The sequence below is a fragment of the Ostrea edulis genome, chromosome 8, assembly GCF_947568905.1.
Source record: "Ostrea edulis chromosome 8, xbOstEdul1.1, whole genome shotgun sequence".
NCBI classification, from domain to species: Eukaryota; Metazoa; Mollusca; class Bivalvia; order Ostreida; family Ostreidae; genus Ostrea; species Ostrea edulis.
In genome coordinates this window covers 28,392,839-28,409,747 of record NC_079171.1, presented here as the reverse complement: position 1 = coordinate 28,409,747, position 16,909 = coordinate 28,392,839, and the positions used below count along the sequence as shown (strand labels likewise).

General features: G+C 37.4%; 1 long non-coding RNA gene across 4 annotated transcripts in view; it reads right to left on the bottom strand.

Annotated features, from left to right (window-relative positions):
* Positions 1–665: 665 nt before the first annotated feature.
* The window catches only part of LOC125662037 (uncharacterized), a 35,650-nt gene continuing 19,406 nt past the window's right edge, over positions 666–16,909 (bottom strand). For 3 of the 4 annotated variants that reach the window (XR_008798068.1, XR_007365231.2, XR_008798066.1), the window contains exons 4-6: positions 13,880–14,024; positions 11,546–12,746; positions 8,480–8,692 (exon numbers count right to left, since the gene is read on the bottom strand). This is a non-coding gene — a long non-coding RNA (uncharacterized LOC125662037). Of the gene's footprint in view, positions 3,233–3,503; positions 8,693–11,545; positions 12,747–13,879; positions 14,025–16,909 lie in introns of those variants that run through there. The other variant, XR_008798067.1, reaches the window with a different exon arrangement.

Here is a 16,909-nt window from a genome sequence, read left to right as displayed (position 1 = left end):
CTCGCATTGGGTCAAATGCTGTCTGACGTGTTTCATACCAATTGTTAAGCCGTTCTTGGCACACTGATTTGACTGCGGATAACTCCGTTTACCTGATCAGGATATGGGGCTCACGGCGGGTGTGACCGGTCAACAGGGGATGCTTACTCCTCCTAGGCACCTGATCCCACCTCTGGTGTGTCCAGGGGTCCGTGTTTGCCCAACTATCTATTTTGTATTGCTTGTAGGAGTTATGAGATTGATCACTGTTCGTTATCTTCACCTTGCATAATCTGATCTTAAAAATATACATAAAACTAAAGGCAAAGAGATTAATTGATATGTGCATGAGATGGGTCCCTTGTGGGAGACGTCTGACTACATACCTTACTGATCTTTTTTTTAATGAGGTCTAGTTGAAGGTGGGTCCTTAGTCCTGGATTTTGGGGGTTTAGGTAGCATTTGTTTGTTTGGAATCAATAAATTAACATTCAGAGTAATGAAAAAAGGCAAAACAGTTATGGGTTTCCATATTAATTTTCATGACATACACCACTAAAGTCATATACCCCGATGTAGATTTTTATGAAATTCATTGGAAACAGTTATTTGTTATTTTAATATAAAAACAACAAAATATTTTTTGAATTACATTTATTTATCGGGAAACATTTCAATAACTAAAACACATGTCATTTTCAATATGTTCATCAAGTTTTAGAATAATATGTGCAAAATTATTGAATTATCGTTATTCCCCAAAATGTTAAAAAACAAACAAATGTGGACGCATTTTCCTTAATAGCATGGTTTACATATCATTTTTTCTGTTTATATTAGTAGAGTTACATCTGTTATAGTTATTCATGGGGAAAAATCCATACCTTTCCTTAATAATTTCAAATCTATAGCTTCCAGATTATGTATACCCCCCATCAAAAACTGAAGTCTGGCACCATACAGCTGAGCTATTTAAAATCACTCGGGATTAAAATTTTATGTAATTTCATGAAAAGACACAGATAATGATTCCTTATCACTTTGGTAAAATGTTTGTCAAAAATGAAGGATTATGGACTTGATAAATAATTGAATGAAAACAGAGTTATTGTCCTTGGATTCAATATTTTAAAACATATCATTGACTATTCAAATATAACTAAGAATTTTGAAATATTTTATGGCTAACAAGATTTTTTGCAATAACTAATGAAAAAGATTCCAACAAAATTTATGTTCCTATCATTAAATCATTGACTTTGCAAAATCCTATGACGTCACAGGAGTGTGGAACTACGTGAAATGCAATGCAAATAACTGACCAAACGCTATATCAAAAGTGTAGGACTTAAATAAATTAGGATATTTCTGAGTGCTAGGATGCTGATGATTTACAAATTTTATCTTCAGAATAATCTGGCCAACCAAACCAAGCACGACTTACGTCTCCATTTTGGTTTATATTCCGTGTGAAATAGACGCTTATAATTCCATGAGAAGGCTTAGTCTCGTTCAACCAGACACTCGGCTGTCTCCGCAAATCTCCGACGAGCTGATCCTTTCCTTTTACAAAAGTTTTTATAAACACTCTAGCTGTAAATCCTTAAACTTAAACGACAAATTCAATCTATGACAAATTTCTTCGGTAGTCGTTATTTTGGAGGTGTTTTGTGAATTGAATCAACCAATCAAATTAAATACCGATATTTTGGTAAGCCTCGTTCTGACCTTACAATCGTTATCGCGTGTCTCTACCAGACTATCTGTTCGTCGGATATTTACGGAGAAAGCAGAGCGTCTGGTTGCACAGGACAATGAGAAGGCTTAGCAGTGTCAAACGTTCTGCTGATTTTAGTTTAAGAAAGATAAGTTTAAAATCAAACATGGGTGGATATGAAAATTCCGGATTTTTCTGACTTTAAATTTTGGAAATCGGAAAACAATGAGTCGGCGAATCCGTAAAACAAAAATTTAAATTTCTCCCGCCCAAACTGTATATACCAAGTTTGGTCCCGTCCTGGAGTCAGGACCTCTACCCTGGGGGTCATGGAATTTACAATTGTGATAGAGAGTTTCCTGCTCTACATCAATATCCATTTAGTTTATCCTAGAGATAGGCGGTTGTAGAAAAAAATTCTGAAAATTGGTTGATTTTTGACAGATTTCCCGCGCCCCTAGGGAAACAGGATCCTTATCCCAAAGATGTTTCATAACACATTTGAAAAGAATTGGAATGGTAGTTATCAAGGAGTTAAAAATGACCAATTCTTAACACATTTCATCACTGACCACATTGACCCCTACCTGATACTGAAACCCCTACCCCTGGGATCACGACATTTACAACTTTGGTAAACGGCTACCTGTTCATTCTAAATATTCATGTACAATAGCAGCGGTGATTTTCTTTTGATCTTAGCTGTGGGTATCTGTACATAACCATTGATACCCAATAGGCGTGGCATACGGTAACTGCTGTAACAAAATCATGACGTAAATCATTTGCATAAATTCCCAACTTTAATATTCATTGCAAAGGTACATTTAAAAAATTACATTTGGTTCCTTTTCCTCAATTCTAATCAACAAATTGACATACATTTTAGTGCATGTTTTGCCTCCTAGGCAAAAAAAAAAAAATAAATAAATAAAAAAGAAATGTCCACAATGAAACGGAATGAAAAATAATTCACAACGAAAACGCTTTTCAAAGGTTGAAATATACTTAACAATTGGTGAATGTGTTTTTACACTCGCAATCTCCATACTTTGGATTTTCAATTTCGTCCAAGGTTTTTGCCTCTTTGCTCATTGTCGCCATCGGTTCATTTGGTTCCAATGCGTTGGAAATATCACAAAGCATCTCCTCACTCGGACGCTTATATTTACGGACACTCTCTATAGATCTGTGGCCTGTACGGTCCATGATTTCCTGTTCTGGTACCCCGTCTTGGTAGAGAGCGGTTGCGCAAGTGCGTTTACCGGAATGATTAGAGAAGAATCCGGGAATTCTGGCTTTATCGCACATATTTTTCATAACTGTAGATAATTTGTTGACTCCAATGGGTTGTACACCGAAACGAACTTCATTGTTTTCTCCGTTAGCCAATGGTCGCCGGTAAGATCGGTTATTTTTTTAATTAACCACCACCAGATTGAAGTACACTGTATTCTTTGTAGATATTATATACTTTTTCGCCCTGAAGTGATGTCTTGTAGATTTCGCGCTCACATGTCTTTGATACAATCCACCCTTAAAAAAATCAATGACCTTGTACATTCAATTTATAACTTTTCCAATACACACTGCATAATATACTATTATCACTAGGTTTTTTGGTGGTTTTTTGTTGTTGCAATGTCTGTGTAATTATTGATATAAATTCTACATGAGGTCAAAAGTAAATTAACAGATTAATGAACGGATTTACAATTTTCCAGCATTAATTCTGCGCGCTATGCCTTTACAAACCCGATTTATAATACTATATTTGTGTTATGCTCAAATTAGTAAATTAATTTACCTTTGCATGTCTTGTTTGCCCGTCCTGTGAAATTTATAAACTTGCCTTTTTGGTCTTGACGCAGCTCAAACTGGTCTACGGATAATGTTTTGTGTTCGTCAACAGCTCTCAAGCCAAAACGTTTGCAATTGTAGAAAAAGACAGTGTTTAGCATAGATTCTGCTGTACTGTTGCAGAGGAGACCCTTCTCCCAAAGAACTTTCTCTGCCTCTTCAGAAATCGACTCGGCCTTCCAGAAATCGTAAAATTGGGAATTCTTCTCATCTAGAAAATTCGAATGCACACCATTTTCTCGCAGATGTCTTAAAAGTCCAGTACAAAGCATGTAAAGTGTTTTGGGAGGGTAAGTCTTGCCATCCTTGCGTCGCGTTTCAACAACAAATCTTGACAGCCAAAAATTAAGTTCCTCTGCCGAAAACGACAGAATATCCGGAATATGGTCGCCTGTTGTCGACATCCGAGTAACATCGTCAATTGTAGTGTCCTATAGGCACCCCAAATCAAATAAACCCTCGCAGGTATCGTCCACGTCCATTTTTCCGATTTATCAATCGTCCACATTCACTTCTAAGAGGGAAATGAGGAGCCAAAATTTCTTTTTGCACGTGCAAGATACCTTGTTTGGCTCTGATACATGTGACTTACACAATGGGTTTTAATTGGCTATGTACAGAAGGACGGGGGCGGGTCAAAATGTCATTTTTGACCCACCCTCGTCCTTCTGTACATAACCAACTAAAACCTAATGTGTAACTACTACAGATAGTTTCAATTTAGTATGATGGATTTTAAATGCTTCACCCTTTTTAAATGTTAGTCCCGCCCTGGAGTCAAATCCTCTACTCCGAGATCACAAAATTTCACAATTTTGGTGGAGGCCTTCCTGCTCGACGATGTGACCAGTCGACAGGGGATGCTTACTCCTTCTAGGCACCTGATCCCACCTCTAGTGTGTCCGTGTTTGCCCAACGCTTTATTTTGTATTGCTTATAGGAGTTATGAGATTGATCACTGTTCGTTATCTTCACCTTTCATTACTTAACATTTAGTTTTTCTAACACATGTGGTCCCGGGTTACTATAGGTCCTCAGTACCTCTTGCTTGTCATAAGAGGTGACTAAATGGGACGGTATTTCGGATAAGACCGCACAAACCGAGGTCCCCTGTCACAGCAGGTGTGGTGCGATCAAGATCCCTCCCTACTCAAAGGCCGCAAGCGCCGAGCATAGGCCTAAAATTTGTAGCCCTTCGCCGGCAATAGTGACGTCTCCACGAGTGAAACCAAGGATATCAGTAAAAATGATGGGTGCTCCCCGATTGATTGTATCTTGTGTACCTCGAGAATTTTTCACTCATATAGAGACGTCACCAAGAACGGTGAAGGGTTGCAAATTTAGGCATATGCTCGGTGTTTACGGCCATTGAGTATTAAAGGTTCTTTGGCGTGTCATGGAACATCCGGTTTTAAGATCATCTCCGAGGACCCGTGACATTCACACCCGATACCGATCGTTTGGCGAAGGAACTGTCACTACCTGTTTTCAGTTCAGTTCATTTCTTTGTGCCATCTGGCACATGGCACATCAGATATACAATTTTATACATAATGAAATATAAGGTGAACAACATACACATAATCAGAGCTATAGATCAGCATACACATACATATAAGTATAAAAGATAATATTTGTAATATAGGTGATTGCGTGAGAGTTGTATGAAAATAAAAATAGAAGAAAAAAAATTGTGTTAAATGAGAAAAAGAAATGGGGTGTAATTACAATTATGAATTATCCTTTCATATTTTCCCTGCTAGGAATAAAAAATTTCCTAAGTTTCGCAATTCTTTAACATTTTGTACACTTAATAATTGAATTAATTTGAAAACGCTTGGACGTCTATAATAATACTTTTTGATATATAAATTGCGTATTTCTTGGTATTTTGGATATTTCAAAATAAAGTGAAACTCATCCTCTACGTCCTTTAAATCACAATGTACATATTCTATTGTTCCTAAGTTTTAACGACTTAGGTCTATCGCGGCTGGGATTCGAACCCCGTCCTCCCGCATTCGGCGCGAACGCTCTACCTCTAGACCACCACTCCTCACAATACATTGAACTAATGAACTACTTCAGATGACAAATGACTCGCACAATAATCAATTACTGTTGAAATGTAAGTTTCTGTTTCATATATAAGGGATATGTCGAGTGACGTTTACTTTAAATGACCTTTGTCTGAAAGTCATTTCCCTATTCCCCATTATTCATCATCACACGGTCTCTCACCTCTGTCGGCGCAGGTTCGAATCCCGCTCGCGCCGGTAATTGAGGAAGTTTCCCCAGTTTACTTTCCGAAGGTCGGTGGTCTCTTCCCATGTATATTGTATCTGAGTTCTCTCTTCCACCAATAAAAACAAGAGGCCCATGGGCCACATCGCTCACCTTGGTCCATATCAGAAGACTTTCCATATATATTTGCATGTAAAACCGTAGTCCCTATTATGGCCCCAACCTACCCCTGGAGGCCATGGTTTTTGCAAACTTGAATCTACACTATGTCAGAAAGCTTTCATGTAAATGTGAACTTCTTTGGCCCGATGGTTCTTGAGAAGATTTTTCCTACATATTTGTATGTAAAACTTTGATCCCCCTTGTGGCCCCATCCTACTCCCAGGGGCCATGATTTGAACAAACTTGAATCTGCACTATGTCAGAAAGCTTTCATATAAATCTCAGCTTTTCTGGCTCAGTAGTTCTTGAGAAGATGATTTTTAAAGATTTTTCCTATATATTTGTATGTAAAACTTTGATCCCCTCTTGTGGTCCCATCCAACCCCCCGCCATGATTTTAACAATTTAGAATTTGCACTACCTAATAAAGCTTATCTATAAATTTCATCTTTTCTGGCCCAGTGGTTCTTGAGAAGATTTTTTAATGACCCTATTTTTACCTTTTCTTGATTATCTCCCCCTTGGAAGGTGGCCTGGCCCTTTATTTTAACAAATTTAGAATTCCCTTTACCTAAGGATGTGTTGTGCTAACTTTGGTTGAAATTGGCCCAGTGGTTTTTGAGAAGAAGTCAAAAATGTTAAAAGTTTACAGACGGACGGACAGACGCCGGAATACGGGTGATCATAAAAGCTCACTTGAGCTTTTAGCTCAGGTGAGCTAACTAGGCGCCACCAGATAACTGAAAAATTGTTGAGTGTGGCGGAAAATATCAATAAACTTATTTGTGTGGTATATTATTAATACCTATTCAAAAACTGTTGAAATGAGGCACTTTTCCTGTATATGAAGTATATATTCTAAGTGACCTTGACCCTTTCAAAATGACCTTGAGTAAATCTTGGTTCATAACATTAATTGTTGAAATATTTTTGAAATGAAGTATTTTTCATATATATGGTATATGTTGTGTGACCTTGACCTTTAAAAATGATCTTAGTGACCTTTATCTGAAAGCCATTTGCCCATACTTATTTGGGCGACATATGGTTAATCCCTTTTCAAAAAACTGTTGAAATAAAGAACTTTTACATATATAAGGTAAATGTTCTGAGTGACCTAAACCTTTCCAAAATGATCTTGGTCCAAAAGGAATATTTTTAATTAAAAAAATTATGAAAGAATTAAAAGATGGGAACTTTAAATTAAACAAGTCCATATCGTTCACCTGACTTGGCCCACAATTAAAGATTTTCCCCCATCACATTTGCATATAAAACTTTGTTCCCTACTGTGGCCCCGACCTACTGCCGGGGACCATGCTTTTTACAAATTTGAATCTGCACTTTGTCAGGAAATTTCGTGTGAATGTAACCTTCTCTGGCCTAATGGTTCTCGTGTATGAATTTTTTTTTTATTCATTATATAAATATCTGATGGGAGGTTTAGGAGATGCGAGCTCGGACGAACATGCTTCTCAGAAAATTTTCGGGAATCATAAAAATTCTCGAGTGTCCCATATAACACATGTGGTTGTAGATGGATTGATTGACAGCATGTTTTTTATCGTCTTTCTCGCGGATCTTGTTCATTTGGAGGTTGTGGAGATTTTTGAAAACTGGGCAATTTTGTCTTGTCCAAGAGACGTTTCATACCAAATTTGAAAAGAATTGGAATGTCCGTTATCAAGAAGTAAATAAGATGCGTTTGTGAAACACAAATATTCTCATGTGAAATATCAAAGCTCTAGCATTACTGTTTCAAAAGTTATTAGCAAGGTTAAAGTTTTCAAAAAGTAGGTCAAACTCCAACGTCAAGGGTAAAAAATATTGGTACCTACTGAAAGGTCTTGTCACATGGAATATTCATGTGAAATATCAAAGCACTAGCACTTACTGTTCAAAAGTAATTAACAAGGTTAAAGTTTTAAACAGGAAGACAGAAATACAGACAGGACAAAAACAATATGTCCCCCGTCCTTCATCTGGGGGGCATAAAAATAAATGTTCCATTGTAAGCGCAAGACACGTGTAAATCAGTTGCATAAGGTTACCCGATATTACTCTGAAGACCAAAATATGCGAGTGAATCAACACTATCCGATGGGGCTTTTACACTACATTCATCTGGTAAATCTTTGCACCAAAAATATTGAAAAGATATTTCCCATTTTCAATTCAACTCGTACTGTAGCGAAATTTAAACCGCAGCTCAATACCCCACACCCAAAGTATTGGTATTACACATAATCGAGTATTTTCCGTGTCGATTACGAACAGTCGTAAAACGGCAGACAGAACTACTTAAAAACAGCTATAATACATAAATCTTCACCATCCTTACAGTCAGCTGATATCTGCAGCTTATTCCAGTCTGTGAATCGATTTCTTCACCAGGACCACACAGATATAGAACCCTCATCGCTAAAGTGAAAAAGAGCTGACGTGGATAACGCCTAAATCCCGTCTAAATTATTCCCATCTGACGACTCTAATCCAATAAACAAAACCAAGACACGATTGCATTGCATCTTTCATTTATTTATACTGTACACAAATCACTATTTTACCGGAACAAGATGTCGCATCGTCCACGTGACGGATCTAAAGTCTGCATCAGAAGAACGCTTGGTCACATGCCCTTATCAGTTCTCCGTCCAGTGTATACATAGCAACTGCGACGAACAAGTGATAAGGAGGCGTAACCGTTATACGAAGACGTCCAATGGAAATCTAAAATAAAATATTACATATAAAGTACGGAACAAGCAGCGATAAATATAGCAAGTCAATGAGATAAAACAACCAAACATCATTCACGAAAAAATACAAATCGATTGACAGTAAAATCAGACGGACAGCCAACTAACTTGTCAATCATTTCCAATTTGTGGAGCAATTCAAAGTATCCCACTCTCTATTCCATTTTCTTTGAAATCTCTTAATATTCATCAATTACAGTTTATTTTATACTTTTTTGTTCTTCAATAAAATCTTTGAAACCCCCAGCTAGAAAATAATGTCTTTATTTAGTTTCCACATTTTTCAATATTCAGTCCAAATTCTGTGAGGGAAAAAAATTGATTCGATCACCCAATGAAACGAGGACCATGGGCCACATCGCCCACCTGAGTCATTGGCCCATATCTGAAGACTTTCCACATATATTTGCATGTAAAACTTGATCCCCTATTGTGGCCCTAACCTACCCCTGGAGGCCATGATTCGATGAACAAATTTGAATCTGCACTATGTCAGGAAGCTTTCATGTAAATCTCAGCTCTTGTGGCTCATTAGTTCTTGAGAACAATTTCAAAGATTTCACCTATATATTTCTATGTAAAACTTTGATCCCCTATTGTAAAACGGCGCAAAACCACAATTAATCAATTAATCCAGCGAGAATTTGTCTGGGTACATGCTACAAGTCGGTGTTGGAGCTCATCTTAATTAAGACAACTAGGATTGAACACGTTCTGTAAAATTCCGGAAAACCAATTTGTATTATTTTGCAAAATCATGTAGAAACAAGAGGCCCACATCACTCACCTGAGTCATATTGGCTCATATTTAAAGATTTTTCCTATATAGTCGCATGTAAAACTTTGATCCCTATTGTGGCCCCAACCTACTACCTGGTGGCCATGATTTTAAAATTGAATCTGTCATGAAGCTTTTCTGGTCAGTGATTTTTCAGAAGAAGATTTTTAATGATTCTCCCTATATATTTGTATGCAAAATTTTTATCCCCTACTGTGGCCCCATCTTACCCCCGGGGATCATGATTTTAACAAACTTGAATCTGCACTTTGTCAGGAAGCTTTTCTGCAAATGTAAACTTCTTTAGACCAACAGTTCTAAGTTTAAGGAGAAATTTTTTAAAGATTTTTTGGGCATTGATTAGTTATGTAAAACTTTGATCCTCTATTGTGGCCCCATCCTAGCCCCAGGGGCCATGGTTTTAACAAACGTTAATCTGCATTATGTCAGGAAGCTTTCATGTAAATTTCAGCTATTCTGGCCTAGTGGTTCTTGAGAAGAAGATTTTTCCTATATATTTTTATGCAAAACTTTAATCCCATATTGTGGCCCCATCCTACCCCCAGGGGCCATGATTTGAAAAAACTTGAATCGGAACTATGTCAGGAAGCTTTCATGTAAGTTTCAGCTCTTCTGGTCTAGTGGTTCTCGAGAAAGATTTTTAAATGACCCCACCCTATTTTTGTGATTATCTCCTCTTTGAAAGAGACATGGCCCTTCAACTGAATAAACATGAAAGCCCTTCACCTAAGGATGCTTTTGGCCAAGTATGTTCTGAACAAGTTGAAAATGTAAAAAGTTTACAGACGGACAGACAGATGACAGACAACAGGCGATCAAAAAAGCTCACTTGAGTTTTCAGCTCAGGTGAGCTAAAAACCGACTTGCATAATTAATAATTATATAAAAATTTTGTAAAACTGACTTGTACAATTCTGTAAAATTTGTAAAGTGCGAGATGTAAAATACATAGCGAATAAATGATTGGGACATCCCATTCTGAAAATCCAGGTTGCTACATCAAGTATGCAACATGTTTTCATATTCCCAGGGTTTTACCCAGCTCTTAAAGGGAGATTTTGGAGGATGTCAATGCAAGCTCAGGGGGCAGGGGAAGTGTTACAATGTCCATCAAAGATGACTCGTCAGTGAATATCATATATATTGTTGAACTTTCCCAACAAAAATGACTTGCATAATAAAAAACATTCTGTTAAAAACAAATGTTTACCCGTGATTTACACAATAGATCTAATAAAGAGGAAGTCACCCCTTTACCTGTATGGACCTTAGTGTTAAATCTAGGATCTAGAGAGGGCACACATATCATATTCAAAAGGGGACTTTTCATTGCGGCAAGACAATTTCGGGGCACTTTGTATCATACTATCATGGTAATAGAATGATCATTTAGCCTCTTTAAAAGTTAATACCTGCTGCCTTGATTTTAAACTTTTCAATCAACCTTGTGAGATAAAGAACAATTGTTTATATTGAAAAATATTTTTTTTTAAAAATTATAGAGAAAAAGGGGCATGGTGCAATCAAAAAGGGCATGGCACCAGCCAAAAAGAGCATGGCACGGTGCCATGCTAGTTTGCTTTAGATTTAACACTATGGACCTTCAGTGTTCGAAATTAACCATAGACCGAGTCTATGTAAAATGACACTGGTCTATGCCAATTGTAATTGGGATAGACCAAATTCTCTATGCCCATTTTCTAGGTTTAAAGCAATAGAGTTATTCTAAAAGTCGACATCTGATAAACGTTAGGAGGAAAGAAGGACATTGTTATGGGAATGGAAAGAAGATATGTTTTCTAAGCACATTAGAAGTAAATAACAATGTTTTACATTTGTGCTATTTTCTTTAAATGTTGCGGTCTATGCCAATTTTATGAGGTCGATGTCATCTTGATTTGGCATAGCATTGGGGTCTGTACCAAGTTTTAAACTAATTTCAAACACTGGACCTTGATAAATTCTTTTTTCTGAGCTGCACATCAGGCACGCAACACAATTTCACTTTCAAAACTTTCTACTTACTTCATCCCATTTCCTTTTTCATCCAACATCACAATCTTCTTAGTACAATTCCATGATCATATCTAAATATTCAATTAGTTTTACACCCCATGATTACACAAAACATTCCATTTTACACCCCACGATCACACGTAAGCATTCCATTTTACACCCCACGATCACACGCAAGTATTCCATTTTACACCCCATGATCACACGTAAGCATTCCATTTTACACCCCACCATCACATTCCATTTTACACCCCACGATCACACAAAAACATTCCATTTTACACCCCATAATCACATGTAAACATTCCATTCACATTACACAGCTATAACCCTTGCATCTGCACTTTAACATCTACCAATCAAATCTTACCCTCTCCATTGAATTATACTAATACCATCCCTTTAATTCTTACATCCACACATTCATCAAGACTTTTCCCACTATTCAGCCACTCCCACTTTTCACACAGACATTCGATCCACCATCAGTTTCCATACAAAACTCTTAGATCCACACATTTGGAATTTGGACGATGAACTGATAAGGGCCCAGGGTTATTTGGGTCAATGTAGACTGATATCTGACCAGCTGTTCTTTACCACCCCTGATCTAAAACAATCCTTTCTACTTCTAATTTTAAAAAAAATTTGCAATGCACTGTGATTGAGAAACCATAAAAAGAGATTTTCACTTGGCGCATTACAAACATTTCCATCTTTGATTTTGCAATCACTACACCTGGGTTTTAACTCTTCAAAGAAAAATTTCCCCTTTAAACAATTTCCATCAGTGATCACTAGGGTTTCAATCACTTAAGGAAACAAAAGCAATGAAAATCCATCATATTGGGTTTCTCTTCTTTTTTTTTTTTTTTTTTTTTTTTTTTGAAGAAAGTATCGAATCGATAAAAGTTTTTCTAAGAAAAATTACTGCAATTGCACAGTTGCTAACGCATTCAATACTAACAGCTCATCAGATTTCCTCGTCTGGTAACTTACCATCAAACTTACCCCACTATCACAGTGACCACATTTCAACGTCATCATGGACAGCTCGTGCATGGAGTTGTCCTCTCATTAAACCCGACAAAACAGCTCGTGCATGGAGTTGTCCTCTCAGCAAACCCGACAAAACAGCTCGTGCATGGAGTTGTCCTCTCATTAAACCCGACAAAACAGCTTGTGCATGGAGTTGTCCTCTCAGCAAACCCTACAAAACAAGTAGTTCATAAATACCCTTTAAAATGACACGAAGTTAATATAGGTTTTACTAAGTCATCAACTCATTAAATGTACATTACTGTAAATGTATTACATTTGGCTGTGTATTCTATTTAGCGCCTTTGGCGGAATGCAGCTTCCGCTAAATCAAGTACATTGCTAAATGCCATCCTTAAATCTAGATGTTTTAAGTAATTCAGGAATGCGCTAAATCAAATCTACGCCAACTTGTTGAAAAAACGATTTCCGCCAAATATCGTACACGCTAAATATAATACGTTTACAGAAACTAGGTTCGTTATCGGCTCAGAGATGCGAGGAAACGATTCTTTTGGGTGTAAACATCCTACAGATTAACCATCAATGCTTTACTCATCAAAACTTCAGCCAACTATGTCTAATTGACTATATTTGTCTCAAGAAAACACTTCTGTATTTCTGATCATACGGTGATCAGATGTTGCGCGGACATTCTTCGTGAAGAGAACACACCAGAACTAAATACAATGCTAAAGATGTTTTAAACTTCTAAATAAATAAAAATGACCATTCAAACCACGTGTCTGGGGAGAGCACTCGCTTTTCACCAATGTTAGCGGAGTTGGATCACTGTCATTGGCAGGGGTTGTATGTGAGAGGGTGTGGTGGTCGCCCGCTCGGACACATGGTCCCCTCCCCCACCCCAACATATGCGCTTCAAAGGACCCCATTGGAGATAAGCTTTTGAACGTTCACGAGTTATCCTTGGTATGCATGATTAGGCCAAGTAAAATTAATTAGTAGATTATCATTCCCGCCCGCCCCTCGAAAATCGCCCCACCCCGATTTTTTTTATTTTTCAAAATTACGATTTTCGGATATTTTTATGTCCAGTATCGTAAACGTACTTTGTTTCACTTTGCCTGTTAGAAACCCAAATACACATGTAATTATGATTTATAAAGCCTTTTCTCAATGAGAGAAGGCATTTTCGAGGTCAAGAATACCATGGCAAAAAATAAAAAATAAAATCCTCCCACCCGCCCCATTTTTTTGTGAAGTTTGAATGATAATCTACTAATTAATTTTACTTGGCCTTATTGTATTTATATCGAATGTCGCATAGCACAAAGAATGTTTTACCATCTGAAATGATTGAATACTTGGTCATCGGATCCATCACCAATACTGTCCCTTTGTGAACTCATCCACCAGTATGTTGCTGCATTGCCATGGAAGCTGCTGCATTGCTAAGGAAGTGATGTCAATGTCAACCTGATCCATTCAACTGAAAGAAACAGAAAATGCATTATTACCAGGTCTAGCTATCAATGTCAAATGGCTCTAGCTATCGTATTACACAGTATACAGCTGCAGGAGGTTTGGGTGTTTACATCTCGATTCGGTTCACAGACATCATTGGTACTACCTTAACAAGAACAATTTGTCCTCTTCACAAGACTTTGCTACTTAAAAACTTCCATGAAATAAATAGTGAGTTGCAAGACTCTGCATTTTCCTCCATACATACGACCTAAAACTTGTCCTGCCATAAACAGTAGTGGCCCAAATTATGACCTATTTCTAAACCCGAACTGTCAAAAACTTGAGACACGATGCTAATTATAGAACTCGAGGTCACACACAGAAGCCTACTAGTCACAACCCGGCCTCAGGACAATTACATGTCCATGCATTTAGTATCAACATATACAAATTTCACCCTGCAGTACACAAGCTGACCCTGTTGTAGGTCAGCTCATGAAACTGATGAATTAACAGACTGGTGAAAATTAAGGCTTTTTATACATTACGTTTTGTATTTGTACATTTAAACTGCATGTCACTTGAAGTAAAACCAGGGTTTTATCCAGGTTTTGAATATATATCATTACTCATTTCATATTTAAGGGGGATTTTTGAGAATATAGTCATTAGCTTCCAGGGGATGACGGGTCTTAGGGCGACATCTCTCAAAACAGGCATATAAATTGACTGATTACTCATTATTATCTAATGACCCAGAATAATATATAAAAGAGATGTTCGTTAAAATTCTTATACAATTTTGTGTAGTTTCTACAATTGAAGGGAAATTTTAGCTGTGGAAGGGAAAATGGGTAACTTTACTGGAAGTAAAAACAACCTTGTTCATCCATGTAGAAAAATTTGATTTCAGTTGTCATCCCCCTCAACATTGCAAGTTCCATATAAAAAATGATTTTACATTGCATTCACATTAACAGTGATCGCGAAATGTTGAAATGTTTTACAGGACATTCAGTCTGGTAAACACAGGAACATTATAGGACCTAATCACATTTTACCAGACCGAAAAAAGTAATATCATTTTTATATTAAAACATGAAAGACTTTGAGCCTCCTGGTCATTGGATTTTCGTTTTAAAGGTTTATTGGGGACAGCATTACTGTTCCATTTTAATTGGAACATGTTGCCGTTTTCGTATGGCTTTTTTTATAAACGGAACTGGAAGTCGAAACGTAGTTTCCGAAACCGTTGCCGGAAAGTCACCAGACCGAGAGTCAAATTACCGGACATGTCCGTCGGTCCAACAACATTTTGCTTTCACTGCATTAATAAAATATTCAATGATGAAATCTTAAATCCCCCCATAGACTTTAAAATTAACCAATTACCATAATTATGCTCTTTATTTGACCTTCATTGACCTCCACATTCTAATTTTATCCTAGCACACCTGGACCAATGATCTAACTTGTATTATTCTGCCAACACAGCCAATAAATATTTATGACACATCCAAGTACAAGAAGTTTAATCAACTGTGTGTAACATCACAGCTGGTGACAAGGGCTAATTTTCTGCAGAGTGAAGAATGACTGCTCCCTGATCATTAAAACCACACACAAGTCTTCATTTACAGAACATTCTGGCTGTAGGTAGCAGTCATTTTAAATGTCCCAGTTTTAAGATGTTTAACATGTTTCTGACTAATCTTTATCATCCCTAGATAAACAGATTATTTTGCTGTAACTATGACGACGAAATTTCTATACACTGGACATCTGCATCATGGTCACGGTTGAATAAGCAACTTTGCAGAGTTCATAATTTGTGACCATGTTTGTTCAGCAATTCAATTAAAATTATGAAGACCTATATTTTTGTGTAATTGAAGAAAAAGAAATATTGCCCCCTTCCCAATTCTCCCAGCACACAACTAAATTTATCTTTGATCTAGGCCTACTGTAATTCTTTCCACATCGTTGACCTACATATAAAATTCTTGATAGAAACCTCGCTGCCACATCCACCTCTTAACACGTAGTGTTTACATTCAACGCACGGTCATAGCCACACCCATCCATCGCCCACACGTGTGCAAGAGCCTCGCTTAGTAACTATGCGAGTCAGCATCTGACAATCTACACACACGCAACACTCGCCTGGAGAATTCTCACATTACAACGTAGTTTACACTAATATTGCTGCAGGCTTCGACGATCGATAGGAAAAATCGTTTAAAATTCTGTAACAGATGGTAGACCCTTGTACATACAGCTATATAGGGTCCGGTGCGTGGTGCTCGCTCAATGACAATCGGGCGAAAAGTTCACCCATCTATAGGCCAATCTTCTCTAAAGGGAACAAAAATATCTCCGTCCGTCTCGCTTTGTGAGCACGTACAGACCTTCGCAATGTTTTACCTGGAGAAACTGGTTTTTGCGGCCTACATAAGTCGAATATTTCCGCACAATGCATAACGCGACTCCTCTCGCCCCAGGGGCCTTGCGCCATTGTTAAACAAATTCCGCTGAAGAAAATGACCAAAAAAAAAAAAAATGTGCACCGTTTTCACATTTTTCTCCATTCAGGAATATGAAAAACGATACTTAAATCCTTTTTTTTATACATCAGGAAAAAAATCCAGAATATCAAGTTACAATATATCTTCACATGGGACCAACACAGTGTTGCGTGCCACGTGTTCACCAAAGCGTTTTTGTACTGGCGATGTACAATCTCGAATTACACATACCTTGTGTTGTATGCAGACATTCAATGTATTTCCATAACCGTGCACAGTAAAAACTCGTCTCGCCACACGCCCCTTCGTCTTGTAATTCGCAAGAGATAAAATTTGTGCTATCTGTGGACATTTCGATAAACTAATTACACTACACAATCGT